At 46.3% G+C, this 27,517-nt stretch overlaps 1 long non-coding RNA gene across 1 annotated transcript; it reads left to right on the plus strand.

Moving 5' to 3' along the window:
• Positions 1–1,802: 1,802 nt before the first annotated feature.
• Positions 1,803–25,791, plus strand: LOC137518327 (uncharacterized). Its single transcript, XR_011020788.1, has 3 exons — positions 1,803–2,102; positions 3,319–3,470; positions 23,641–25,791. It is a non-coding gene; the product is annotated as an uncharacterized lncRNA (long non-coding RNA).
• The last annotated feature ends 1,726 nt before the right edge of the window (positions 25,792–27,517 follow it).

Consider the following 27,517-nt stretch of genomic DNA (forward strand, 5'->3'; position numbering starts at 1 on the left):
GAACATCACGCACAGGGTTATCATTGCAGTGCGACTTTCTGCAGTACAATGTATATGTAAAGTCGCACTGCAACACCCCACTGTGAATGTAGCTTAAGGAGATTCAGGCCTTTTGCACACTATATGCGATTCCAATTTGCAATTTTACATGCTTTTTAACCGGTACAGCATGCTGCGTTTTTCTTCTTGTTTTGATCGTATCCAGGGAAAATCGGAATTGCAAATCGAAATTGAGAATCGGATTTGTAGTGTGTAGGGGGCCTCAGGGATATTTGAGGAAGAGGCATCAGAGGGGTGTTCTTTGGGACACCAAACGGTCAGAAAAGACTGAGGCCGGCCTTCACAACACCCTGAGCGAAACTTGAATTTGGTCCCCCTCCTCCACACACACACATGCACTGGGCCATTAAAAGATATCGACATATAAGCAACAAGTGAGCACATTGGGGCATATTCACTAAACAGAGGTAAAAAAGCCATGTGTATAAAGCACATGGGAATTCTATCATTACTATGAGCCCTGTCACACCACAGAGAGTTTTGCGGTTTATTTTGCTTTAAAAAAAAATGCTTCAATTGACTTGCATACAAATTTCTGTAAAATAGCTGAGACTGTGATTTTTTAAATAATTTTGATCACAGCAATTTTGCAGCGATTTAAGTTAAAGTCAAAGGAAGCATTTTTTTTTTAAACAAAACAACCCATAAAATGATCACTGGTGTAACAGGGTCCTTACACCAGTTGCGTAACAGCGCATGTCACACTAGCAGCATTCACTTTACTTAGATAACGCAGGCTACGCTAATATGCAATTGGCATAAGTAGCGCTGCCTGAGCACAGTTACTACTTCTTTTTTAAACCTCCCACGGCTTATCTTAGTCACCCCACCCCCTGATGGCTAATCTTAACCATTTAACAAATTGCAGGGAAAAAAACATTATTCAGGAGCCCACAGTGGCATTGCAGGCAGCCCCAGTGCCTGATATTTTTCCTCAATGCCGGTATTTGAATGGATGTCTATGGCGTTGCCCAAATTCCTCATCCAAGCACCCCATATAGGTCACCAACAAGCCCTGTATAATGTATATGTGATAGAGCCCCCTCCCCCATTACAGAGCAAAGCAGAGGGGTGAATTAAATCAGTGTTTCTCAACATTTTATTGGTATGTACCCCTTTTAAAACCCTGTACTCACCAAGTACCCCCTAGCATAGTAAACATTATCACAAGTACCCCTTGACAAATATATATTTAATCATAGTACATGATAATTGGTTCTAAACAATTTCCAAGCATTTGCTATTGCTTTTAATTAGCTAAAATACTCATTTGGTGGTGTTTAAATAAGATTTATCATTTTCTAAAACACTAAATTTGTTATTCTTGGTTAAGTATATCAAGCCCGAGTACCCCCTGGAACCATCAGAAGTACCCTCTGGGGTACGTGTACCGCATGTTGAGAACCTAGGAATTAAATAACCTCTCCAGCTTCCCAGGCAGCCGCACACAAGCATATGACTGTGGAGGCGGGGCTTAGTGCGCGTAGGGGAGGGGCTTTTCGCGGTAGCCTCTGAGCCCTTTTGGAGGGGAACATTATAGTGCCCTAAGAAGCAGTTCAGGGCAAAGATCCCCTTACAAAAGACGCGATTGGTTAATGTATAATTGCTACCGAGTGGCATTCACGGCAGGTTTTTTTTTTTACAGTCTACATCATTTATCAGCCCAGTATAAGCATCAGAACTCTACGACTTCCGAATCTCATAATTCTGTATACATCCCATCTATTTATTTACCGTACGGTGTCATTTCTACTACCGGCCGCTAGGGGGAGCTCTGGGTCTTCACTATCAAGACAGCCGCTCACTAGCCTGCTTGTTCCTGGAGCTTCTGCCGGTGCATGTCGGGCTATCGGAGATGCAGAGAGAGCTCACACGTCCGTCTCCGCCGCTGCCGCCGCTCGGTCTGCAGAACGAATGTATGCCAGGATGACGTCATGGCAGCTATTGTGACGCACGCGGGCCTCGTGTACCGCTGAGGATGGTACCAGCAGTGACACACGTGACCAGTGCCCTCTGCTTTTGCTGAGTCATCATGCTAGAAGGTAAATTAAGCCCTAGTCCCAGCCTGTCACCACCACTAGACTGCACGGCCTTTATTATTGCTGAAGACACAGCTACCTGGACAATGGAGGTGACCTGTAATTGGTAAATGTTAGGGAGCGTGTGCTGCAATGATGTGATGTGTATGTTGTGTGTGTGCTCCAACATTTCACCATATATTGTAAAAAAAAAACAAAAACAAAAAAAAAGCATACGTTGCTGATGCAGAAGAAAAGTTAAACTTACCTGGGGCTTCTACCAGCCCCCTGCAGTCGCCCTGTACCCTCGCCGGTATGCAAGGATTCTCTGGTTCCCCTCCACGGCTCAGTTTCGACTCTGCCAACAGAGCCATTTGATGGCCACTGCACCTGCGCAGCCCTAGCCACACGCATCCTTGCCGCTCCCGTCACCGGAAGCATTCTATATAGGCGCAGTACGAGAAAATCTCTATTGCGCCTGCGCAGGACGCTCCCGGCAATGAGAGCACGTACAAGGATGAGTGGCTATCCAGCGGGAGGATCGAAACTCAGCCGCGGCAGGGGACCGTTAAATACCGGGGCGGGCACATGGCGACTTCAGGGTGGCGCGGTAGAAGCCCCAGGTAAGTCAATCTCATTTTTTTCTTCATCAGTTTAGGTTTCTGTTAAAGTGAAATCAATAGAATGATTGTCCCCTTGCCAGCTCGCTGGGCTGCAGGCTCTGGCATTGCTCAGATTGGATTCAGTTGGGGGGGCACTTGTCTAACGCCGGTTCTGAGCACTAACTAGCACCCGGCCGTTGCAGGAGAGCAGCCGACAGGTGGTGAATTCACCTCCTGTTAGCTGCCGGTCTGAAAGAGGCTTGTTGCGCACAGACTGGCTCAGTCTCCACCGCTCCACACTCGATTGGCACCTTCACGATTCTGGTTTGCGGGGATACCAACACTGCCTCGAGTGTGTCACACAGCTCTCAATTCCGCATCCACACTCCACTCTAGTGTGGAAATGAGAGCTGTGTGACACACTCGAGGCAGTGTTGATATCCCCGCACACGTCAATTGTAAGTGCGCCAATCAAGGGTGGAGATGGAACCAGCACACGGGGGAGAGCCCGTATAAAAAAGCTTGAAGTGCGGATTCTGCGGGAAACTTGTGAGTGCAATATCATGTTATTGATTTAAATTTAAATAGTTTTACACTGTGGTGCTCTTTCTCAAGGTTTCTTTTCATTCTTTCTCGAGGTTTCATAATGATTGATGGAGTAGAAGTGCTCTGCTATATTGAAGAGGCTATCGCATATGATCTGATCGACATCTCGGCCAGTGTGGTGGGGGATGGCCATAAGCATCCTCCCAGTGTGCGATTAGACCTGCTTTATAGGTCTTCCCATCCGGTGAGTCTGATCACATCGGGTGTGGTGGTGGGTTTATGGATGAATATTGTGGCCTGAGGATCATTTAAACATGTTTGGAACAGTATTGATACACGATCCACGTGGACTTCATTATGTCTGTTGACAACGTTGGTTTCTTTCTGTATGTTGTGTAGCGCTATCTTTCTAGTGGTACATGTGTGATTTGAAGGAAGCAATAGAACTGAAACCACTACATTGTAAAGGACGTAACTGAGCAGCGCTAGTCTTCTAGCATTTTAACTACACCTTCTATGTTACGCCACCCGTCACACGTACGGAGACGTGAGGCTTGAAGCTGGCGGATACACCACTGATTGGGTCACACAAGGTTCTGCTGAGCCCTCCTGTGTAGCTCCACCTTCATATTACAATAATGCCATAGCACATATACAGTGCTAGCGGTGACATAAAGAACACACAGACTCTGGGAAGCGGTCACACTAATAGCAGCGCAAGTTAAATTAGGCGTGGCTATTCCGATAATGCAATTATCCACTATGCCTTCTTTTCATGGCGCAGACTGCATAATATGGGCGCAGGTCACAGATATGCCTGTAATCGGCATGTCATCTGCGGCTATTTGTTATATTTTTCATAGCGTGGCTAACAAAGAAAGTATGGTGAGCGACACATCGAGGACATTGATAACGTAGTGTGCGCCCACAGAAGGGATCAGGCATAGCACCTGTGATTAGGCATGGTGTTCTGTATGAGAGGATTGTTAAATATAAAGAAATCTGTATTAAAGACCAATATTGTACGGTCAGGAATAATGGGCGTATTTTTTTTTTTTTTACCAAACGCTTTTTTAAATATACCTACCAATTACAATTCAACATGCTCCCGATGGTATCTTATTTATCGCTTTATGATGCCTCATAGCTGATAGACTGCGCTCACAGTAATTGCACTTATTTTTCAACGATTAACACCTGTGTGTTATGATTTAATGTTGTATTTATATATACAACATTAAGGCTGTTTTCACAGTGGGATGTCAAAGTCCCACGTTACAGCAGCCAGTAACGCAGCCTAACTCACAGCACTGTAAAATCAATTGTGCTGTTCACAGTACACACGTTGCGTTACATAGTAACGCAGCACGTTTAAACAAAGTGATGCATACTGTACGTTATACTTGGCTAAGCAGCGTTAGACTGCTTGCACATGCTTAGTAATGTTGGAGGAGGAGGTCTCCCCTCCTCCTCCACCGCCAGCCACATGGCTAATTAATATTCACTGCAGAGACTCATGGTAGGACTGTAGTGTTGTCCGGATCATGAATGAATCGTTCATTTGACCTGGATCTTTTTTGTGAGTCGAATCATCCGGATCATCACAATGAAAAATTCAGTTCACAGTGGATATCTGTCTGGAAAAAACAGGAACATACAGAATGTACAATGCAGGGAAAGTGCTGTCCTGCTAGTCATTTCACCCAGTCTGCTTCCTTAGTAAAATGATTAAAATGATTCAAATGATTCGGTTCAAAGATCCAGATCTTTTCAATGATCCGATTCAAATGATCCAATTCTTAAAGAGAACCCGAGGTGGGATTTACTTCTCCCCCGCCTCCTCCGTATCAGCGCTACCCGCCTGCGTCCCTTCCCTCCCGCTGATTGCAGGGAAGTGACGCGGGCAGGTAGCGCCGATACGGAGGAGGCGGGGGTGCAGCGCTAACAGACAGGCAAGAGGTAAACGTGCTGGCGACACGCTGCGTGTCGCCAGCACTGCGGGGGGTAAAGCGGCGCGCAGGGGGGTCTCGGAGGCACACCATGGGGCAACAGAGGCTGGTGTTAGTGTGCACAACCAGCCTCTGTGCCCCACTAGCATAAGTAAATCCCACCTCGGGTTCTCTTTAAAAAGATCCGGACTTCCTATCACTAACCTGGAGCGGCTGCTTTGAGAGCTGCATAACGCATCTCAATCTGACGTCCAACTTCAACACCACCACGCGTTGCGTTAGGGGCACGTTATGCGACCATAACGTCCCCTAAAACGCAACGTCTTAGTGTGTAAGTAGCCTCAATAATGATAGATTGGTAATATAGGTTGAAAAGTAAGGGCTGTTAATGCGAGCACAGTCTGAGCTAGGAGACAACTTAAACCGGTAAATAACCAGGGCTGTGGAGTCGGAGTCGTGGAGTCGGGCAATTTTGGGTGCCTGGAGTCGGAGTCGGGAAAAAATGCACCGACTCCTAATGAATTTGTAACTGTAATTAAACTAGAAAATATGATAAAATGTTCTATTTCTCAGATAATAGTCATTAAAAATAATGTATATATACAGTAATAGCTGTGCTTAGTCCACAAAAATGAAATAAACCAATCAAAATTAGTTACTTGTGCTGCTTCAATAAAGCAGTCCCCGTATTTTTAAGGTCAGATATACATATCTGATTGTGACTGTATATATGATGTGTACACAGGAATCTCTTATATATGTTACGGCCAGAACCCGAAGTGTGGCCACTTCTAGTTCTGGCCGGCCACTTCGGGTTCTGGCCGGCCAATATGCGAAGTGGCCGCAGCGCTGCGGCCAATGTGAGAAATGGAATGTTTACAGCCGTCTCGCCCGGCCAAATTGATGACAAACTTGCTTAATTTTAATGAAATGTAGCCGGCGGCAATGTCATAGAATAGATGAAGCCGCCGGCTTTCGCGCACTGCCTCTCCCCGATCCCCCCCCTCCCTCCTCTCGCCGCCGCCTCCCATTACAATACGTAGCAGCCGGGCGGGGACATGCAGCCGGAGAGTCGTTCGTCGCAGCAGGGGCAGCAGAGCGGGGGAGGCTGCAGACATCGCTTCTGCCAGCACCCCGCTCTGCAGGAACGGCAGGATTCCCCTGCCGCGACGAACGACTCTCCGGCTGCATGTCCCCGCCCGGCTGCTATGTATTGTAATGGGAGGCGGGGAGAGGAGGGAGGGTGGATCGGGGAGAGGCAGTGCGCGAAAGCCGGCGGCTTCATCTATGACATTGCCGCCGGCTACATTTCATTACAATTAAGCATCATCAATTTGGCCGCGGCGAGACGGCGTCAACAAAACATTTCTCACATTGGCCGCAGCGCTGCGGCCACTTCGCGCATTGGCCGGCCAGAACCCGAAGTGGCCGGCCAGAACTAGAAGTGGCCACACTTCGGGTTCTGGCCGTAACATATATACTAAATAACATCTATGCTGTAAGAATAAAGCCTGATGTGTAGCTGTGTCACTAATAGAGATGGTCAACGAGATGGAAATAATTCTGCATTGATGCTGATTTATGCAAATGTATGCACTCCCTTTGCTGATGAAATCAAATAATTTGATATGTTGTTAAAATTTGGTTTGGTGACTACAAATTAAAGGGTACCTGAGACGGATGAAAAGTAAAGTTTTTTATACATACCTGGGGCTTCCTCCAGCCCCCTTCAGGCTAATCAGTCCCTCGCTGTCCTTCACCACCCGGATCTTCTGCTATGAGTCCTGGTAATTCAGCCAGTCAGCGCTGTCCGGCCGCATGCCGCTCCCACAGCTAGGAACATTCTGCACCTGCGCAATAGTGCTGCACAGGTGTAGTATGCTCCTGGCGGCGGAGTGTGTGCATGCGCACTACGCCTGACTGGCTCAAGTACCTGGACTCATAGCAGAAGATCCAGGTGGCGGAGGAGGACAACGAGGGACTGATTATCCTGAAGGCGGCTGGAGGAAGCCCCAGGTATGTATAAAACTTTAATTTCATCTGTCTCAGGTTTACTTTGTTACACAGTAGTACTATACTCTACATATGCACTCCCCACAGAGCTGCAGGGAATCCACTGAGAATGCTGTGCACATTGAACACAGAGGTGTTGTCTGTTTACAATCTCCTCATTCCCCTGCAGAGTACCTGCACATCCTTCTTACATGTACCCACACTTACATTGCCTAGGGCCTGATAGATGTTCTTTGTTCCGGTTTGTACCTTTTACAAGTACTCTTACCAAGGACTAGTTTTAGTCTAAAGGGAATAAATATAGTAGTCTACATATCCTTCTCACTTCAGTTGTCTTGTAAAATTCCTAAGCGTTGGCAGTTAAGAGACGAATTTCATGTTACATACTTTTAATCAACAAAATTGTAATATGCAAATTAGAGGAGTCGGAGTCGGTGGAATCCTAAACTGAGGAGTCGGAGTCGGTGGATTTTTGGACCGACTCCACAGCCCTGTAAATAACTAGATAACATGGAGCGCATGCAGAATTGTAGTGTTACAATATACAGTAAGCTAATACGTGCGAGTGTATAATGAAGCCGCATGCAATACTGCTCACATTCATAGCACTTATTTTTCAACGACTAATATCTGTGTGCATCACTAACGTTGTATTTAGATGATAGACTGGTAATATCCGTTGAAAAATGAGGGATATTAATGTGAGCCCAGTCTATAAAACGGTAAAGAAAGCGAGATTACATTGGGCAAATGCCGATTTATAGAGTTTTACAATTTACCGTAATATCTTTTGAAAAATAAGGGCTTTTACTGTGAGCGCAGTCTATAAAACGGTAAATAACTAGATTACATCGGGCACATGCTGATTTGTAGTGTTACAATTTACCGCAAGTGAATACGGGACAGTGTATCGGTTTAATGAAGCCGCGTGCAATACTGATTTGCTTAGTTTGCTGAAAGCTGCGCCTATTTTAACTTGCGGCTTTATTAAACGTATGCCCGGGAGCCAAGACAAAGTACCATCCCCACTTGGCCTTTAGGAAGGATATACCAACCGTTGCTTCAAAAAAGAGGATTTATGCCACAGCCAGGTTGTGGGCTGAGTCCCCTACCGAAGTAGGGTAACTGAGGGAAACAGGATAGACTAGCAGGAGGTGCCCAAAACATGGAAAGTACTGCAAAGCTCAGTGTGGAACTGTGAAGTAATAAATCATAAAAGTGCATAAAAAGGACTAACCCTACCTTAACCACTTCAGGACTCAGCCTTTAAGCCCCCCTTAAGGACCAGCGCTGATTTCTAAGATCTGTGCTGGGTGGGCTCTACAGCCCCCAGCACAGATCAAATAACAGGCAGAGCGACCAGATCGCCCCCCTTTTTTCCCCACTAGAGGGATGATGTGCTGGGGGGGGGGGTCTGATCACTCTTGCATGCGTGGGGGGGGGGCACCTCAAAGCCCCCTCCACCGCAGGATTCCCCCTCTGCCCCGGAGATCGGAGGCTGCACAGGAACGGATCTGTCCTGTGCAGCCTCTAACAGGCTCCTGCCTGTCATGTGACAGCGATCCCTGGCCGCTGATTGGCCGGGGATCGCTGATCTAGTATGTTACATGAGCCGTGACCAAATGGATTGGGGGATATTTGGGGGTCCTCAAAGTATACAGCGTTCCTCTGATGCACCGGCCAGCCCAGGTGTTTGAGAAGCATGCATGGGTTGGAGAGAAGCAGGCTTCTACATTACAGACTGTATGATAGACTGTGTCCTCACTTAAACACTGGCTCAGAGCTATCTCGGACTTACTTAGCCCTGTGAAGTCACAGGCCCTTGGAAGGTGCCCACATGGCTGGAGACAGTTAACACCTTTAGAGACAGTGTGTCCTCAAAAGACAATCAGTCCAGGAATATCATCACCTGATTTAATTATCTCTGTGGGGAGCCATTGTGATGTGTACAGCAGTGTATTCCAGGTGCTGGACCTTATTGTGTACAGATAGATAAGATAAACTGTTTAACCTTGTATAGTGAGTACCACATGGTTGGGATGGGCAATGCTTCCCAAAGGTGGGGGCTCTGGTGTTGTTAAAGGGAAGGTTCAGGGACTATCCGAAAAAAATAAAAATCCCCATCCACTTACCTGGGGCTTCCTCCAGCCCGTGGCAGGCAGGAGGTGCCCTCGGCGCCGCTCCGCAGGCTCCCGGTGGTCTCCGGTGGCGCGCCCGACCTGGCGCAGGCGCAGAACAGCCCGGAGGACGTCCGATGACGTCAGCGCGCCGGCGTGGGACGCAGAAGTGCCGGGCCTTGGAGCGCAGAAGAGCCCGACCTGGCCGCCGGCCTGGCCAGGTCGGGCGCGCCACCGGAGACCACCGGGAGCCTGCGGAGCGGCGCCGAGGGCACCTCCTGCCTGCCACGGGCTGGAGGAAGCCCCAGGTAAGTGGATGGGGATTTTTATTTTTTCCGGATAGTCCCTGAACCTTCCCTTTAAATGTATAAATTGTTTTGTTTGACTAAATAAAGTGAGTTAAGGTGCGTACACACGTCAGATAAAAATGAAAGATCACAGACCAATTTTACCCCCTTTCATGTAGTATGAGAGCCATACTCTACACAGTCTATACTATGGAGCTGAACTCCCCATCAGATAGAAATCTTTGCAAGATGCTGCACACAAGGATGCTGTACACATGCAACAGATCAGTATCTGCAAAAGATCTGTTCCTGCAAAAGATCCGTTCCTGCAAAATGCATTCAAAGTCTATGATATCTGCAGATCTCGTACACACCTTGTTTAACGGACAATTATCTGTAGATCAGATCCACCAGGTTGGATCTTCAGATCGGCAGATAATTGTCTGATCTGCAGATGAATGTCCATTAAACAAGGTGTGTATGAGATCTGCAGATGTCATAGACTATGAATGCAGTTTGCAGGAACGGATCTTTTGCAGGAACAGATCTTTTGCAGATACTGATCTGTTGCATGTGTACAGCATCTTTGTGTGCAGCATCTTGCAAAGATTTCTATCTGATGGGGAGTTCAGCTCCATAGAATAGACTGTGTAGAGTATGGCTCTCATACTACATGAAAGGGGGTAAAATTGGTCTGTGATCTTTCATTTTTATCTGACGTGTGTACGCACCTTTACTGTTTGGAATCACAGAAGTTCAGAGTGCTGTCTCTTGCTTCTGTGCGGGCTTGCTTAATGACATTGGTTCTGCCCAATGCAAAGGCTTATCCCAGTACCGTCCTGCAGCTGAGTTGGTTCCTGAGGTTCTGGAAGCGTTGACTTGACGGAGTGGCCCGGGTCGGGGTCTAGCAAGCGGTTCCGTCACATAGTACAACGCTGCTACTGTTAGCAGTGTTGTAAAAATGTAAACAAAGCGGATTATTTCCGCATGTGTTTACATTTAGCCTGCGAGCCGCGATCGGCAGCCCGCAGGCTATTCACGGAGCCCCCCGCCGTGAATTGACAGGAAGTAGCCGCTCGCGCGAGCGGCTGTTTCCTGATTAATTAGCATGCAGCCGGCGACGCAGATGTGCGTCGCTGGTCCTGCAGCTACCACTTTGCCGACGCGCGTTATGAGTGGGAGGTCGGCAAGTGGTTAAAGGAGTCATCAGGGCGATTATAACGAAAATAAGTGCTACTTACCGGGGGCTTCGTCCAGCCCCAAGCTCCCAGAATGTCCCTCGCTGCAGCTCAGCCGTTCACAGCCGCTGCCTCCCGGTCCCCGGCGATGACGTCAGGCCGACCTAGAGGTCGGTCTGTACTGCGCCTGCACGAGCGGCGCTGTCCATCACCACCACGTGGTTTGGAGCATACTGTGCAGGCGCAGTAGTTCTGTGCCTGTGCAGTATGCTCCAGTCCATGTGGCGGTGATTGACAGCGCTGCTCGCACAGGCGCAGTACAGGCCGACCTCCAGGTCGCCTGACGTCATTGCCAGGGACCGGGAAGCTTCACAGGCGAACGGCTCACCGCGGAGCTGCAGCAAGGGACATGCTTGGGACTGGAAGAAGCCCCGGGTAAGTAGCACTTATTGTCATCATATTCCCTGATGACTCCTTTAATAAGGAGGCTCGCAAAACTTTATGACAAAAAGGTACAGACTTTTAATCAGCACATAGGACAACGCATTTCACAGCGTAAGCCTCTTCCTCAGGTCAATTAGCATGCCTCGCAGTACAGCGCCGAGCAGGGGGACACCAAATTCTTTTTTTGGGCACCTGCTAGTCTATCTAGTATAGCACATATACAACACCTGCCCGCTGCTTGTTCATGTGCTGTGGGAACCCCAAAGGAGGCTTGAGTCAAACTATACATAAATCCAAGGAAATGAAGAGGCAGCACACCACATGCAACAGAACAAAACACCTCTCAAATTCCTGAATTCCCCATTAGACGGCTTATTACCTGTTATCATACCCACACTGTATATCTTATGTAGTAAGAAAGTGATCTGCAATATGGGCAGGACCACGAGAGCAGGAAAAAAATGTATTTCCAGTATTGAAATAGGGTGCATGCAACATAGTGTATCAGCCCACTTTATACTTGCGCATGGATCGGATCCTAGGTGCATGAGATTTTGTGGGCTTCAAAAAAAAATTAGGTCATGGAGAGGGTCAAATAAACTTAAAAGAACAATTGAAGTGATTGGAATATGGAAGCTGTCATATTTCCTTTTTCAATACCAGTTGCCTGGCAGCTTTGCTTATCTATTTGGCTGCAGTAGTGTCTGAATAACACCAGAAACGAGCGTTATTTATTTAGTGCTGACATATTATGCAGCGTTGTACAGAGTATATAGTCTTGTCACTAAAGGTGGGTACACACGTCAGATAAAAGTCTTTGGAAAATGAAAGATCACAGACCAATTTTACACCCTTTCATGTAGTATGAGAGCCATACTCTACACAGTCTATTCTATGAAGCTGAACTCCCCATCAGACAGAAATCTTTGCAAGATGCTGCACACAAAGACCGCTGTACACATGCAACAGATCAGTATCTGCAAAAGATCTGTTCCTGCAAAAGATCCATTCCTGCAAAACGCATTCATAGTCTATGATATCTGCAGATCTCATACACACCTTGTTTAACGGACAATTATCTGTAGATCAGATCCACCAGGTTGGATCTTCAGATCGGCAGATAATTGTCTGATCTGCAGATGAATGTCCATTAAACAAGGTGTGTATGGGATCTGCAGATATCATAGACTATGAATGCATTTTGCAGGAATGGATCTTTTGCAGGAACAGATATTTTGCAGATAATGATCTGTTGAATGTGTACAGCATCAATGTGTTCAGCATCTTGCAAAGATTTTTATCTGATGGGCAGTTCAGCTCCATAGAATAGACTGTGTAGAGCATGGCTCTCATACTACATGAAAGGGTGTAAAGTTGGTCTGTGATCTTTTATTTTCCAAAGACTTTTATCTGACGTGTGTACCCACCTTAAAGCAGCCCATACACTCAGCCGATTTTCTGGCCGACCGATCGATCCCGATCGATCAATCGATTGCAAATCGGTTGGCCAATCGACCGATCCACGGCCGATTTCGATGGATTTCCATCGAACTTGCAGGGTGGAAAATTTAGGTCGATCTGATGAGATTGCTTATCAGTTTGCATTGGCCTTAATGGAAATCTGATGGCAAAAAAATGCCATCAGATCGAATTTCAATAGATTTCAAACTGAAATCTTTTGGAATTCTATCCTGGTAAAAAATGTTCTAAAAACGCATCAGATAGATCATCAGATGCATTTCTTATCTATCTGCTGCCAATCTGACGAGTGTATGGGCACCTTTACTGTCCCTCAGAGGAGCTCACAGTCTAGTCTCTACCATAGGCATATGACTATGTATGTATTGTGTAGTGCATGTATCATAGTCTAGGGTCAATTTAGGGGGAAGTCAATGAACTTATCGGTATGTTTTTGGGATGTGAGAGGAAATCAGAGTGCATGGAGGAAACCCATGCGGAGGGCTGCCGCACACCAAGAGCAGTTCTGGAGCGTTTTTTAAAACTCTTGCAGGGGGAAAACCGCTTGGCTAATGAAAGTGAATGGGATGGTGCACATCAGAGCGGCTCGTTTTTTCCACAAACGCAAACTCAGGGGCTGCAGCATTTTGTAGATTTCTGAGGCGTTTCTGCCTCAATGTCAAAGTATAGGAAAGTGGAAAACCGCTCTGAAAGACATTAGATCAGAGCGGTTTTCCAGGCATTTTTGTTACAGAAAAGCTGTTCAGTAACAGCTTTACTGTAACAATATATGAAATCTGCTTTACAAAAACGCTCCAAAAAACACGTTTAGAAAACGTCTCTCTAAACATGCCTAGAATCACTCTGAACATCTGCTTCATAAACCTCTAGCGTTAGCAGATCTGCTAGAGGTTGTTGGTGTGCACTGGCCCAGACACAGGGAGAAAATACAAACTCCTTGCAGAACTGGTAGGGATTAGAAGCGGGGACCCAGCGCTGCAAGGCGAGAGCGCTAACCACTACTCCACCGTGTTGCAGCTAATCTTGTCTAGTATTGGAGGCAGAGGATTAGCAGGACAGCCAGGCAACTGGTATTGCTTAACCACCCTGGCGTTCTATTGATTGCGCCACGGTGGCGGCGCAGCTGTATTTTTTGCATTTTTTTTTTTTTAACCACTTGCCGACCACGCACTCATAACGCGCGTCAGCAAAGTGGCAGCTGCAGGACCAGCGACGCAGATCTGCGTCGCCGGCTGCAGGCTAATTAATCAGGAAGCAGCCGCTCGCGCAAGTGGCTGCTTCCTGTCAATTCACGGCGGGGGGCTCCATGAAGAGCCTGCGGGCCGCCGATCGCGGCTCGCAGGCTAAATGTAAACACAAGCGGAAATAATCCGCTTTGTTTACATTCGTACAACGCTGCTAACAGTAGCAGCGTTGTACCAGATCAGCGATCCCCGGCCAATCAGCGGCCGGGGATCGCTGTCACATGACAGGCAGGAGCCTGTTAGAGGCTGCACAGGACAGATCCGTTCCTGTGCAGCCTCCGATCTCCGGGGAAGGGAGGGAGGAGAGGGAGAGGGGGAATCCTGCGGTGGAGGGGGCTTTGAGGTGCCCCCCCCCCGCCAGCCACACGCAGGTAGGAGCGATCAGACCCCCCCAGCACATCATCCCCCTAGTGGGGAAAAAAGGGGGGCGATCTGGTCGCTCTGCCTGTTATTTGATCTGTGCTGGGGGCTGTAGAGCCCACCCAGCACAGATCTGCGAAATCAGCGCTGGTCCTTAAAGGGAAGGTTCAAGCAAAATAAAAAAATGAGTTTCACTTACCTGGGGCTTCTACCAGCCCCATGCAGCCATCCTGTGCCCTCGTAGTCACTTACTGCTGCTCCAGTCCCGTGCTGGCAGCTTTCCGACCTCGGAGGTCGGCGGGCCGCATTGCGTACGTTTTTACGCATTCCCACTAGTCCAGGAACATTAACACATACGTTTTTACGCATTACTGGTTCAATGCGTAAAAATTTACGCATTGAACCAGTAACGCGTAAAAACGTATGTGTTAATGTTCTTGCACTAGCGGGAATGCGTAAAAACGTACGCAATGCGGCCCGCCGACCTCCGAGGTCGGCAAGCTGCCAGCGGGGGACTGGAGCAGCAGTGAGTGACTACGAGGGCACAGGATGGCTGCATGGGGCTGGTAGAAGCCCCAGGTAAGTGAAACTCATTTTTTTATTTTGCTTGAACCTTCCCTTTAAGGGGGGGTAAAGGCTGGGTCATCAAGTGGTTAAATCCTGTAGCTAGCCTAGCGCTAGCTACATGATTCCCCCCTCCCTGCAGCATCCCTTCCACCCCTCTGATCACCGCCGGTGATCAAGCCCATCCGGAAATCCCGTTCTGAACGGGATTTCCTTTAGGGCTTTCCCCGTCGCCAAGGGCGATGAATGGAATGACGTCATCGACGTTGTGACGTCACAGGGAGTCCTGATCCACCCCTCAGCGCTGCCTGGCACTGATTGGCCAGGCTGCGCACGGGGTCTCGGTGGTATCCAGCAAAGGAGGAATTGCTAATGGCTGCCACCTGTATAACCCTAGTTGTGAAAAGCAGGCACTGAAATGCTCATAGGCTTGAAGAAGTGTTTATTTATCTTTGTATGTGTCAGAGTAGTGCAACTAAATATTTTGAATTACAAAAAATGTTTGGTTTGGGTCATCTAGACATTGACATCAACTGCTTTCTCACCAATTAATTGAGTGTATAAATGGGCAGTTACATGCAGGGTTTATCATATATTGGAAGTCAAAATGTATGTGCAACTTGGCATATCCATAACCTGGATGTAGACATGCCACATGTATGGGATGCACATTCGGGTGAGAGTATGCATAACTTATGACTCACGTAGAAAACAATTAGTATGCACTTTATAGCACACTAAGGGCTGGAACCCACTAGAGCGATTTTTTTTTTTTTTTTTTTTTTTTGAGCGTTTAGGGAGCGTGATAAATCGCTAGCGATTTTCCTAAACGCTCTGCCAATGCAAATGGATGGTGCAAATTCCACAGAAGCGATTGCGATTAGCAAAATCGCAAACGCATGACATGCAGCATTTTGTTAGCGTTTGCGCTTCAATGTAATGTATATAATCGCTGGCGTAATCGTTCATCAAAACCAGCACGGAGCGATTTTGCTAGCATTTTGAAGTTGCTGCACACTGTAACTAAATAATTGAAAGGTCCAATCAGACTTTAAAACGCTAATCGCCACACAACCGCTGGCAAATTGATACACTTTTTAAAATTGCTCCCTACAACGCTCAGGAAATCGCTTACAAACTGCTGATACAAAGTGATTGTGATTAGCGATAGCGTTTTGTAGTGGGTTCCAGGCCTCACACTATTTGTGTAAGCATGTTCCCATGGGGGAGGGGGCATATATGGGCTTTATGGTAAAAATGGCTTTAAGAATGTATATCGTTACTGGTTTGTGACGTATGTCACACTTAGTACATTTTTGGGATTGATTCATGCGTGTAAACCACAGGTGTGGTAATGCCAAGTACCTATAACTTCACAGAACATTTACCAATTTAATGAGGAACTTAAACCAAAGATTGAACTTCATCCCAATCAGTAGCTTATACCATCTTTCCCAAGAGACATCTTTACCTTTTCTCAAATAGATCATCAGGAGGCTTTGTGTAGCTGATATTATGGTAAAACCCCTCCCACAGCGTGATGTCATGACTACATTCCTGACAATTTGCTGTCTTTGAACCTCGTTGCATTGTGGGAAATTACAGCTTTTTCCAACTGCCAAGCAGGCAATATCTCCCTCTGTGCATAGGGCTCTCAGTAATGAACATTCCGCACAGATCACCTGGCAGAACTAAAGATGTCGCCACCTGTGATAAATTTTAGAATGTAAATCGGGGAGAGGAAAGATTTTACAATGGGCAAACACTGAATATAATCATTTATAAATGATTATTGTAAAAATAAGCAATTTTATTCATTATGTTATTTTTGCTACAGTTCGTCTTTAACTTTTGGTGTTCTCTGGTGGTTTTCAACCCTGGAGGAACCCTTAAAATAATTTGTGGATCTCAAGGCTCCTCAACATTAGCGGGGAATAGGGATTTATTTTGTAGGAGGGATAGTCTTTAAAGAGACTCTGTAACAAAAAAAACCCCTCAGGGTCCCAATGAGGCTTCCCCCTCCGTCGTAGCTGCAGGCAGTCCAGCGCTGGCTCCCCCGAAGTGTCCCGGAATCCTCACTCGACAAGGCTGAGAATCGCTGATAAGCACTGATTTATTTACCTTTCCTGGCTCCAGCGGGGGCGCTGTTGCGGCAAACCGTACGGAGATAGGCGGAACTATCCGATCTCTGTCGGGTCCGCTCTACTGCGCAGGCGCAGGAGACTTGTTCCTGCGCAGTAGAGTGGCCGACAGCGATCGTTTATTTCCGCTTATCTCCGAGCGGAGAATAGATACTGCGCCTACGCTGGAGCCGGGGAGGTAAATATTTACATGCCTGCTGTTCGGAGGGGCACAGCAAGACCGCCGTGGGACACAGGATGACGGGGGAAGTGTCGGTCAGATCCGGAGGCTTCCCCCTACCGAGGTGAGTATCCCCAGGGGAGGTTTTTGTAGTTACAGGTTTTCTTTTGAAGAGACTTTGTAACGAAATTTTCAGCCTTATTCTATCCTATAAGTTCCTATACCTGTTCTAATGTGGTCTGTTTTACTGCAGCCTTTCCTAGTTGCACAGTGGCTGTATTATCTCTGTTATATAATCTAATCTTCTCCTTTGTCAGCTTGGTCGGCTCAGGCAAGAATGTGCTGCTCTGCTGTGATAGGATAGAAGCTATACACACCCTCTTCACGCCCCCTCCAGACTTTGTATGAGTCACAAACTGAGATTCTCTCAGCCTATCACATGCTGGTTAGCAGCCATGTTTTTTGTTTGTAAACACTGCCTAAAACTGGCAATTACAAGCCAGGATTGCAGCAGAGAGTGGCAGAAACAGCAAACAGGGGCCCAGGAGAACATAATGAATAGAATGGTATGCTTTTTATTGTAAGAATTATAGAGTACAGATTCTCTTTAAGAATGGCCCACATTCCAGGTTTCTTTCTTACAGTGCTCCTTATCATAGTAGTGCACGTTAGTGTTTCTTATAGCTCCCAAAATTATAGTGCTCCCCTATAGCTGTACTATTATACTATCAACTATTATAGTGTCCCTCATTATACTGTCTCCCTATTCTAGTGTATCAATGTGCTCATTATTCTGACCCAAAATACTCCCTAATATAGTGTGATCTATTATACTCCTACCCCACCCTCTCCACCACCAGATGTGGATGATAACTGGAGTAAACATGCTATTTTATGTATAATAGGATTTGAGACGTTCCAAATCTGGTTTACAGAGCCATCAAATTTGGCCCACAAGTGGTATCCCCACTTTGCATTATGTTCCACTCTAAACCATCAGCGAAGCTATTTTGAAGGTAAAACTTAGATCATCAGAGTAGCCATATGGGGGAAGAAAGGGGAAAGCACTAGACACCAGGGAAATGTATAAGGGAGCGAGGGGACACTAGACACCAAATAAATATAAGGGAGGGAGGGGGCCTCTAGACACCATGGAACTGTAAAGGAAGGGGGACTACTAAACACAAGTGAACTGTATCACTAGACACCAGGGAACAGTATAGGGGAAGGAGGGGAGCCACTAGACAACAGCGAACTGTATAGGGGAGGGAGGTGGCCATTAGACATTGAGGTTGGCCTGTGACTTTATCCCAGTGTTCAATTTCAGCCCACATTGTATTTGAGTTTGAGAACGCTGTGCTATGTAAATAAACTCTGCGCTGTTCTGAGAGCTTTGTGATTGATTAGCGTATTTTAGAAATCGCTCCCATTCACTTTCATTAAAATTGCAGTAAAAATTGCAACAATTTTGTGATCACGTACGCGAAAGTGAATCGGAGCAAGTTTTAAAAAGCGCTAATCAATCACAAAGCCCTCAGAAAAGCGCTTCTAGTGTGAATGGGCCCTTAGTGTCTACTCTATGTTGAGGTGTATCACTTTTAAAGAACTTGATCAGGAGCCGGGCACTGACAACTTCCTGAACCACAGAGTGATAGTGTGTCTGCAGCCTTCACAGAGAGATTCAGTCTGTGCCTTCTCACTTTGCAGTCTGAACAACAGGATGATGCAATTTGAGCAGAAGCAGCAGCTCCACCCACACAGACTGAAAGTCATAATCTTTAGTTGCAGAATCTATATTGCACATAAAGCGGTAACACTGATTACTAATGCATTTTCATTCTGCCTTTTTTCAGTTCAAATACCCAATCAGGTTCAAGAGGAAAAACAGAGGGTTACAAACTTATACCACATAATAGAATACAGTTCCTGTGCAGCAGCGTGGGATGAGCGACGCAGATGGCGTGTGATCGTACGTGTTCCTTTCCGATCGCACGGCCATCTCATCATGTGGATGAGCAATGGTACCTAATGCGGGGGCTGATCGGATCAGGTAGCCACAATCCCTGCTGCTCCCGTGGCCCGCTAGGGCTCACTTTCGTGGTCACGACACTGGAATAGCTTCTCTGTGTGTCACACACAGAGCAGCATGCGGGGGAGCAGCTGTGGAGAGGCAGAGCTGCCCAATGGCAGCTGGGGAAGGCCTGCAGGAATGGCCTCAGTGGGCGTTTAAGCCGGCAATACTTCTCCCTTCCCCTTGAGTTTGACAGTAATCGCGTGTGGCCAATTATGGGGGGTGATAGTGCGGTGCAGGGGGGGCACAGGCACGTCCTGCAGCAGGGAACATTCCTCTCTGTCCCATCTGCCCCCTCGCCGCACTGCCTCGGGTACACTTAAAGCGCACCCAAACCAAACATTTTTTTAATTCAAAATATTTAGTTGCACCACTCTGACACATACAAATATAAATAAACACTCCTTCAAGCCTATGAGCATTTCAGTGAGTGCCTTTCACCCTTCTCTTTTCATAACTAGGGTTATACAGGTGGCAGCCATTAGCAATTCCTCCTTTGCTGGACACCATCTACTTCACCAGTTTCCCGGATCCTGTCCCGGCAATATGAAAGGAAGGGAGGGGTTCCTCCAATAAATGTCAAATATTTTATATTTGTCATCATGCAGCTCAAAAAAGGCTGCCATTTATTATTATAATTTAGAAAATAGATTTTATTTCTGAAATCTTGTATTTTTAATTTGGGTCCACTTTAAACCCGGGAGTATCCATACCCCTTGAGGAGCAGGATAATGCATTGCTAAATAATAAGTGTTCCATTATGGTCCTTTTACACTTCTTGTGTTGAGTCTTGTGTTGCATAACAACGGACAATATCACTTATATACCTATGGGGCATTCCACACTGAGTGCAGTACCGCAGGTTCCAACAAAGTAACGCATGGCATGCCGTGTGTTAACTGATAAACGCGTGTATTTACTTGGCAGTGAGGCATACTTTCACTGTACTGTATGCTTCACTGTATCGTTGCATCCAGGGCTGTGGAGTCGAGGGTACCTGGATTTGGAGTTGGTGGTTTCATAAACTGAGGAGTTGGATTTGGATGATTTTTGTACCAACTCCACATCCCTGGTAAGTATTAGACTAACGTGTCAAGGAGTCGAAGTCTGAGTCATTTTGAGTACCTAGAGTCGGAGGTTTCATATACTGAGGAGTTGGATGATTTTTGTACCAATTCCACAGCCCTGGTTGCATCGCAGCGATAACATGCGGTGCGTCTTTTCAGCTACGTTGCATTGCGATAAGATCACAATGCAAGAGACTAGAAGTGGAAGGGGCCTTAGGGCCCATTCACACTTAAAAGCGCAAAACTTGCGTGAGTGATTTTTTTTTTTTTTTTTTTTTTTTTTTTTCAGCGGAAAAATCACTGAACACTCTTTCCGCAATCGCATTTAGTGCTTCTATAGCACTGAAACGTGATTGCCGGGAAATCGCCTGAAAATGGTGCAGGCTACGTGTTTGCGTTTCGCGATTTGCGGCGATTAGCGCAAATCGTCCAAGTAAGAACGGGCCCATAGGGTTTTATTACACTAACGCTTTCAAAAGCGCTAGTGTTTGGGCGTTTTGCTGAAATCGCCGGCAAACCGCTCAAGTGTAAATGGGCCCTAAGGGTCCTTTCACACTGCATGAGTTGCAATTAAAATCTATACATAAAATTCTATGGGTCTGTTTACCTCTCTGCTTTGTAACAAATCGCGTTATTCTAACTCGCTGCATGCAGGCTCTGCATTAATGTCCAGTCTCCACTGCAGTTCACACACACTAGAACATGTGTTGTGCAAAGCACACAGTGTGAATCCTGTTTCAGAATCTGTCTTTGTGCTTTGATCTGATTTCTGCTGCTTGGTGGCCATACCACCAGGGCTGTGGAGTCGTGGAGTCGGGCAATTTTGGGTGCATGGAGTCGGAGTCGGGAAAAAATGCACCGACTCCGACTCCTAATGAATTTGTAACTGTAATTAAAATAGAAAATATGATAATATGTTCTATTTCTCAAATAGTCATTAAAAATAATGTATATATACAGTATATATACAGTAATAGCTGTGCTTAGTCCACAGAAATGAAATAAACCAATCAAAGTTAGTTACTTGTGCTGCTTCAATAAAGCAGTCCCCGTATTTTTAAGGTCAGATATACATATCTGATTGTGACTTTATATATGATGTGTACACAGGAATCTCTTATATATGTTACGGCCAGAACCCGAAGTTTGGCCACTTCTAGTTCTGGCCGGCCACTTCGGGTTCTGGCCGGCCAATGTGCGAAGTGGCCGCTGCGCTGCGGCCAATGTGAGGAATGGAATGAATCCTGTAACATTCATGTATATTCTGGCCCCAGCGCAGCGGCCAAACCTATCGCAACTTAGTTATTTTAATGAAATTAAGCCGGCGGCTTTTTCTCTGCCTCTTTCTCTCTCCTCCCCCCCGCCTCTCTCTCCTTCTCTTATTATTGGCAGCACTACGTGTCCCCCTCCAGAGTCGTTCGTCGCACCAGGGAAGCCTGCCGTTCCTGCAGAGCGGGGTGCTGGCAGAAGCGATGTCTGCAGCCTCCCCGCTCTGCTCTCCCTGGCGCGACGAACGACTCTGAAGGGGGGACACGTAGTGCTGCCCATAATAAGAGAAGGAGAGAGAGGCGGGGAGAGGAAGGAGAGAGAGAGAGGCAGAGAAAAAGCCGGCGGCTTCATCTGTTTCATTGCCGCCGGCTTAATTTTATTAAAATAACTAAGTTGCGATACGTTTGGCCGCTGCGCTGCGGTCAGAAGATACATGAATGTTACAGGATTCATTCCATTCCTCACATTGGCCGCAGCGCAGCGGCCACTTCGCGCATTGGCCGGCCAGAACCCGAAGTGGCCGGCCAGAACTAGAAGTGGCCAAACTTCGGGTTCTGGCCGTAACATATATACTAAATAACATCTATGCTGTAAGAATAAAGCCTGATGTGTAGCTGTGTCACTAATAGAGATGGTCAACGAGATGGAAATAATTCTGCATTGATGCTGATTTATGCAAATGTATGCACTCCCTTTGCTGATGAAATCAAATCATTTGATATGTTGTTAAAATTTGGTTTGGTGACTACAAATTAAAGGGTAACTGAGACGGATGAAAAGTAAAGTTTTATACATAACTGGGGCTTATTCCAGCCCCCTTCAGGCTAATCAGTGCCTCGCTGTCCTCCACCACCCGGATCTTCTGCTATGAGTCCTGGTAATTCAGCCAGTCAGCGCTGTCCGGCCGCATGCCGCTCCCACAGCCAGGAACATTCTGCACCTGCGCAATAGTGCTGCACAGGTGTAGTATGCTCCTGGCGGCGGAGTGTGTGCATGCGCACTACGCCCGACTGGCTCAAGTACCTGGACTCATAGCAGAAGATCCAGATGGTGGAGGAGGACAACGAGGGACTGATTATCCTGAAGGTGGCTGGAGGAAGCCCCAAGTATGTATAAAACTTTAATTCCATCTGTCTCAGGTTTACTTTGTTACACAGTAGTACTATACTCTACATATGCACTCCCCACAGAGCTGCAGGGAATCCACTGAGAATGCTGTGCACATTGAATACAGAGGTGTTGTCTGTTTACAATCTCCTCATTCCCCTGCAGAGTACCTGCACATCATTCTTACATGCACCCACAGTCACATTGCCTAGGGCCTGATAGATGTTCTTTGTTCCGGTTTGTACCTTTTACAAGTACTCTTACCAAGGACTAGTTTTAGTCTAAAGGGAATAAATATAGTAGTCTACATATCCTTCTCACTTCAGTTGTCTTGTAAAATTCCTAAGCGTTGGCATTTAAGAGACGATTTTCATGTTACATACTTTTAATCAACAAAATTGTAATATGCAAATTAGAGGAGTCGGAGTCGGTGGAATCCTAAACTGAGGAGTCGGAGTCGGTGGATTTTTGGACCGACTCCACAGCCCTGCATACCACCTCCAAATCTATTGAGAATGGATATAGTTAATACGATTATTTAAGTGACACTGTAGAGTATCCATCTATATCAAAAGACTGTTATACCCTAAAAAAATAAGTGTTTAAAGTACAACTGAAGCAAGCGGTATATGGAGGCTGCCATGTTTATTTCCTTTTAAGCAATACCAGTTGCCTGGCAGCCCTGCTGACCCTCTGCCTCTAATACTTTCAGCCATAGACCCTGAACAAGCATGCAGCAGATCAGGAGTTTTGGACATTGTCAGATCTGACAGATTAGCTGCATGCTTGTTTCTGGTGTTATTCAGACGCTTCTGCAGCCAAACAGACCAGCAGGGCTGCCAGGCATGGCTTAAAAGGAAAGAAATATGGCAGCCTCCATATTCCTCTCACTACAGTTGTCCTTTAATAGAAGCACTGATACAGTTCCTTGCCCTAAAAAAAGTTTTTTTTCTGTGTTATTTAGCCACATGAAAAGATTCTGCAGATCACTCATGCCTGCTATATTCCTTCAGATGACTCATCCTGTTGTCACTCCCAAATTTGGACTCCTGCCTGCATATACTGACTTCCATGTGATCACTCCCTTCAGACTCCTCCTGTCTTCTCTCCTAAGTTCAGAATTCTGCCTGCGTATACTGACTTCCAAGTGATCACTCCCTTCAGATGACTCATCCTGTCTTCTATCCCAAGTTCGGAAACCTGGCAGGAGTGATTAGAAGGTAGGTGTGAGGAAAGATGGATCACACAGGAGTCAGCAAGCTGAGCTACAGATTTGACTGCTAAAACTGATTCACATGCATGGATCCACTATAGACTCCTTTTAAAGAAAGTCTGAAGCGGAAATAAAAATAAAGAGCAGATACTTACCTAAGGAGAGGGAAGGCTCTGGGTCCTATAGAGCCTTCCTGTTCTCCTCACTGTGTCCTCGTTCCCAAGTGCAGCAAGAAGCGCTGTGATCCAGAGCATGATCAGCATCAGGTAGTATGTTTTTTATTTGTTTGGGGTTTTTCGAAAGATCACTTCGGATTTGCTTTAATGCCTGGACCACGCCATGCAATTTTCCTGTTAGTCAGAACATTTTGGTGTGTCCGATCTGTTTCCGATCAAGAAAAGGATCAATTTTGGGATCAGTACTGCACAAAATCGATCTGTTTCTTGATCGGATGCAGATCAGACATGCCAGATATTATCGAATGACTTTAAACTTCCCTCGATCTGACAGGAGAATGGCATGGTTATGTACTGTACCAGGCCAAAAGAACACCTTAAAGAGGGACTGTGTTGCTGTCACTTACAGTAAGTAGTAGAAATCTGACATTACCGACAGGTTTTCGGTTAGTTCATTACTTCATGGGGGATTCTCAGCATGGCCTTTATTCTTTATAAAGACATTCCCAGAAAATGATTTATACAGAGAAGCTGGCCAGCCTCGCTGCTTACTGCTACACGGACGGAGCAACTGCCATTCACTAAGTGCTTTCAAAAATAAAGAAAATTCTGAACTCCCCCATATGAGAAGATGGGCTAGTCCAAAACCTGTCGGTAATGTCAGATTTCTACTAACTGTAAGTGACAGCAACATAGGAGAAAAGTAATTTATGGCTCATTTTACTCTGGAAGAAATGTACTTCTTATTTGTATGGGTTTTAAATTTTAAGATTTTCGTGACAATTCCTCTTTAGGTGATAGTGATATAAAGGCTGCCAAATTATTTTCCTTTTTTAACAATGCCGTTTGCCTGGCATACTGCTAATCTCTCATGCATCGGTACTGTCTAAGTCGCACTCCTGTAACAAGCATGAGGCAAATCCAGTCAAACTTCAAACATTTGATCTGCGATTTTGTGTATGTTTTTTTTTTTTTGTTTGTCTTTCTTTCTTTAGCGCCACCGGTGCTTACCTGCGTTTTGCATTTTTTTTTTCTTTTTTCTAAAGCGCTTTTGCACAGCAATTCTGTTTTTTCACTTCCTGATGTCAGTCGGGAAATGAACTCTTTCACCTGGAAATGAATAAATACAATCCATTACCTTCAATCGAGGCAAATCGCCCTGAAAATGGTACAGGCAGCGCTTTAGTGTGGGAATCGTAATTGAACCGCTTATATGTGAACGCTCTCGTAGGAATTCCTTGCACAAGCAATTTTCAAAATTGATTAACACATTTGCAATTGTTTCCAAAGCACTTCAATGGCTGAGTGTGGGCACTTCAATTACTAAATGAATGAATCAGTGTGGGTGTTTAATTATTGTCATTTATTTATATTATATAAGGAGGGGCACTAGTCTGCTTTATGGGACCCAGCAGGAGATCTCATAGGGAACTATGAGATCTAACTGCAAGGTTTCCAGTATGTTGTAGTAAACTACGCCGGCACTATTTGGCCAGTCACAACGCTTTGTGCTGTAAGGTGATTGGAGAACTGTCCCCTATGATATTTCCTGCTGGAACCCCTAAAGAAAGCTAGCACCAAATGGGGGACTGATCTAGGGCTGTTATGGGAACATTATTAACCACTTCCCTACCCTAGGGGTTTCCCCCTTAACCTCCTGAGCGTTACACTGCTCAGGTGGTTTTGCAGATTGAGTCCCCCACAAAGATTCTAAAAGATTTAATGTCCCCACAAGCTTTAGCTAGCACTAGGCTAGCTAGCATAAGTAGCCGGCACCCTCCGATGGCTGCCGATCCCCCACAATTATACTTTACCCAGCCTGGATCCAGCGATCAGTGCAGCCTCCCCGCACAGCTCCGGTCTCTCCATGGGGAGGATCGTACGTGACGTCACCGACGTCATGATATCATGCGCAGACCCGATCCTCCCCATAGAGAGACCGGAGCTGTGCGGGGAGGCTGCACCGATCGCTGGATCCAGGTGGGGTAATGTATCAAGTGACTAAATCCGGGGTATTGGTGGCAATCGGAGGGTGCCAGCTACTTATTCTAGCTAGCCTAGTGCTAGCTAAAGCTTTTGGGGACATTAAATCTTTTAGAATCTTTGTGGGGGACTTGTAATTCTAGGGAGCGGTATGCCCGACACAGTGTCGGGCATACCGCTCAGGGGGTTAAAAACCAGAGCAGTTTTCAACATTTCACACTCCTCTCATTCATTAGCCAATAACTTTATCGCTACTTATCACATAAATGATCTATACCTTGGTTTTTTTCGCCACCAATCGGGCTTTCTTTGCGTGGTACTTTTTGCTAAGAATTCTTTTATTTTGTATAGATTTTAAAGGTAATAAGGGGAAGAAATGAAAAAAAATTATTTATCAGCTTTCAGCCATTATAGTTTGAAAATAAGTGCCACTGTAGATTATACCCACACATTTGATTTGCCCGTTTGTCCTGGCTATTACAGTGTTTAAAGTATGATCCTAGTACAATGTATGGCGACAATATATTACTTGGAAATAAAGGTGCATTTTTTTTCCATTATGTCTTTAGTTTTTCCCTTAGTTAGTGTGGCACTTTTTAATCCTCCCCCGCCCCCTAGTTAGCCAGATGTGCCCCTTTATATCTCCCCTTCCCCAACAGATTTGCCTCTGTACCCCTCCCCAGCCCCAGATGTGCGTCTGTAAACCCCCCTTCCCCCCCAGTTAGCCAGACCTGCCTGTTTATCCCCTCACCCCATACCCCTCCGTCCCCCATAGTTAGCCAGATGTGCTTGTTTTTTTTTTTATTACCCCCCCCCCCCCCCTTCCCCCATGAATAGCAGAATGTGTGCCCCTTTATCCCTCCTCCATTGATAGCCATTTGTGTGCCCCTTAATTCAAATGCCCCCCCCCCATGGATAGCCAGTTGTTAGTCCCTTTAAGACACCCTTCTCACCCCCAAATCCAGGTGTGTCACTAAACCCCCCCCCCCCCCCCTGCAGAGTAGGGCGCAGGGAAGCGTTACAGGTAACAAACTCTCACCTGACCTTGTTCCACTGGCGATCGCGATCTCCTCCCTGCACTACCGCTGTCAGCCTCAGTATGCTGAATGGATTGGGTCCCGGCTTGATGAGCCACTTGCAATGGCGTGAATAATACTGTATGCAGGATGTGAAGTGGTTAAAAGCTACATTGATTGCCCCCCCCCCCCCCTTCCCCACCTTACCCTCTGGAGAAGGGCCCTAAATTTACGCTGTGAACCCAGCTACCAAGGTTGGGAGAGACTGGGAATCACAGCACCATCTTAGGAAAGAACTAAGGTAGTAGATGCTAAAAAGGTGTACAAAATTAAGGAGCTCCAACTTTAGTACAATATATGGTGAGAGAAATCCACCAATTTAAGGCAGTATCAAGAGCTTCCAAGTAGTGAATAGCTATGTGAAGTGAGAGTTGGGTTATTGCCCATACATCC

This window comes from Hyperolius riggenbachi, chromosome 5 (assembly GCF_040937935.1).
Source record: "Hyperolius riggenbachi isolate aHypRig1 chromosome 5, aHypRig1.pri, whole genome shotgun sequence".
NCBI classification, from domain to species: domain Eukaryota; kingdom Metazoa; phylum Chordata; class Amphibia; order Anura; family Hyperoliidae; genus Hyperolius; species Hyperolius riggenbachi.